General features: G+C 41.6%; 1 non-coding gene across 1 annotated transcript; it reads left to right on the top strand.

Moving 5' to 3' along the window:
• Positions 1-191, top strand: LOC147126937 (U2 spliceosomal RNA). The gene has a single exon (XR_015084898.1). It is a non-coding gene; the product is annotated as a U2 spliceosomal RNA (small nuclear RNA).
• Positions 192-3,262: the final 3,071 nt, after the last annotated feature.

Raw genomic sequence — 3,262 nt, 5'->3', positions numbered from 1 at the left:
ATAACATTCGTCCATTGTTACAATAAAACTTCTTAAAAATCTGTTCTTATCAGTTTAATCTCCGATACGTCTCCTATCCGGGGCCATATATTGAATAGATTTTTGGAACTGGGAGATGGAATAGGGGCTTGCTCCATCCACTCCACGCATCGACCTGGGTTTTCAGTACCTCCAGGCACGATGTACCCCCTCTGCTGGTTTACAACAAGAATGATAATACAACATATATGTGAATCCTACATTGTCAAAATGCTGCAATCAATCCTGATGATTACGGATGTTGTAAGTGCAGTCTATTAGTAAGAAAATAAGTTTTGTAACACTGTATAGTTTGTATTGTACCTAGAGAAGGATGTAGTCTAGTTGTTTTTTTTAATCAAATACCCTGCCCCAACAAGAGAGCAAAACATGTTTCGATGGAAGTCTCATTTTTTTAGATTTTCAAGGAATACAAAGTCATACTTTTATCAAGAAAGACCTTTCCCCCCAAAAGAAAAGTACATCTTGCTCTGTCCACACGACGACAAAAAGAGCTAAGTAAACAATTTGTCCATCCATGCATTATCGATACCACTTATCCTCACAAGGGTCGCGGGGCGTGCTGGAGCCTATCCCAGCTGTCTTTGGGTAGCGGGGGACACCCTGAATTGGTTGCCAGCCAATCGCAGGGCACACAGAGACAAACAAACATCCGCACTCACAATCACACCTAGGGACAATTTAGAGTGTCCAATCAACCTACCATGCATGTTCTTGGAATGTGGGAGGAAACCGGAGTACCCGGAGAAAACCCACGCAGGCACGGGGAGAACATGCAAACTCCACACAGGGAGGCCGGAGCTGGGATCGAACCCACGACCTCTGAACTGTGAGGCGGACGTGCTAATCAGTCGACCACTGTGCCAACATAAACAATTTGTCATTTTTTCAAATTTTATTTCAATGTCATATTTACAATGTACGATGGACATCCAAATAATAGTTTCAAATGTAGATTTTCTATACAGTCAAAAAATTGGTGCTTGATGAATGAAAAGTATTTAAAGGTCAGGGTGCAAACATTTTTCAGTCTGTTAAAATTCATATTCTCATTGGTAATAGGTTTTATAATTGTTTTTTTCCCCAGATTCTTTTTACTTCATTCATGATGGTTTGGGTAATGTACTGACTAAATGGTAGTACTTAAACCAGTGGACGAATGATGCATCATCCAGCGTGTACGTGTGTGTATGTATTGACACGCGTGTCGCAGATGAGCCCGTGACTGAAGATGGTGTGTGTGCTGAAGACGTTGGCCTGGTGAGTAGTACAACTCATACCTCCCTGGTAGTGGAGATGCCATGATCAAGGAGGTGGTTCACCCAGGGTGAGGCTCTGGGAATCTTGACTGCAAAATTTCTGATAGTGCGGGACTGCGTCTGCGATCTTCTCTGATGAGATTGTCAACATTATTTGTTACAATGGTCATTGTATGTGTGAGATCATGTTTTGCAGCACTGCTACTTTGCATTCAGTCTAGGGAGGGCACACAATCACTGTCATGATTATTTCTCCCTGTTTTCAGATCAACTTCAAGATGTAACATTTTGGAGGCACCGCTGCAATTGCTGTTCAGATGTCCAGTGTCCATGACCTGTTTGCTGAATTCTGAACAAGCTAAATCCTTCACACAACAGCCCAGGCAGATTGCAGGGGATAACCGTTGCTGATGAGGAGAGCTGGAAACTGGTGGGTCACCTTCCTGTCAACTGAGGCCAATTAGAGATCATCAGAGGAAAAGTAAAGCCTTCCAGTTCAGTGTCAACTCCTGTACAACCAACGGACTTCGAGCACTGTCAGCATGATGGAGCAGCTACAAGAAGAGGTACCAGAAATGTTGCATACACTGACCGAAGGTGATCTCCTGGAAATATGTGATTCTCTCTGAAACGGAAAACACATATATCATTGGTGACTCACATTATGAATCATCTTGAAAGAGACAAACCAGAGGAGCTACAGGGTGAAGGCATGTCCAAATTACTAAAGGACAAAATTTCACTATTGAAGTTTGACATTGATAATGACACACTGCAAACTTCACATGGTCCAGAGATAAGAGGAGTTAAGAGAGAAACTGCAGGTCGAAGAGCTACAAGCGAGCAACAATGATTGGAAGTCAAGCGGATTATGACAGTTACGGATGTTTTACACCAGCTCCAAAACACCCCAGGTACTCAATTAAGTGAGCATTCCGCCCTCAGCCTATACTCAACCACAGCTAAATTCACTCTGGCGCAAAGACTTCAAAATTTCGGGACAAATAGGTGATCCGGGTCAGAGAGATAAACTGACATTCTCCCATCAGATTGAGAATGGACTGAACAGATGATACTGTGAAATAGAAATAGTTGATGCTGTGATAAGAACTATCGCCCCCGGTTTGCAGCTACGCAGCGACTTGGAGGGGAAATTTAAATTAACCCTCCCCATACTTAGACACATTCTACGTTCTCATTTTTAAGAAAGAAGTGCCACAGAGCGTTACAAGCAGTTAGCTTCTAAAGTTCAAAATTATAGAGAGACTTCTCAAAGCTTTCTAATGCAAGTTTTAGACCTAGGGCAGAAAGAACTATTTGCATCCCAAGAGTCAGAATCGGGATTTCAGTATGATCCAGGATTAGTTCAGCGTCTGTGTCTACACACAGTACTCACTGGTCTCCTGAAAGACAGTATTAGGATTGGTATGCAGCCCCTCTTGCAAGACACTGAGACTTCAGATGAGCTTTTATTAGAGAGGCTCAATGTGGCATGCGCTAATGACACACAAAAAAAAGGAAAAAAGAATGTTACACCATGGATTTGATCTGAAAACAGGGAGAAAAAATCACGACAGTGATTGTGTGCTGTTTCCTCAGCAGACTTTACTTGACTGAGGAAACTCTTCAACAGTCGCCTGCTAGGTGCATGGAGACATAAACAATCGATCTCAGATTGTTTGATTACAAACTATAGGAGATCCTAGATAGACAGCGTCACTAGTGTGATAAGTGAGAAAATATTCAAATAACAAAATAAATGTTTTCCCATATTAATAGTCGTCTTTGTAACCTCAGCAATACAGTATTAAAGTTTTTTCTTATCCGATTCCTTTGATATTACAATTAATACATTTGTCAGACATTATTATTTCAACTTGTTATACTGCTGCCCCTCAAATCCAAATAGTGATGCGGCCTTGCTCACAGAAGCATTGTAAGAAAGTTAATGTTGACAACCTCAT

This window comes from Filicampus tigris, chromosome 22 (assembly GCF_054856515.1).
Source record: "Filicampus tigris isolate MCC_2025a chromosome 22, RoL_Ftig_1.0, whole genome shotgun sequence".
NCBI lineage: Eukaryota > Metazoa > Chordata > Actinopteri > Syngnathiformes > Syngnathidae > Filicampus > Filicampus tigris.
Note: the sequence above shows the minus strand (reverse complement) of the source record. Positions and strands in the feature narration are given on the sequence as shown.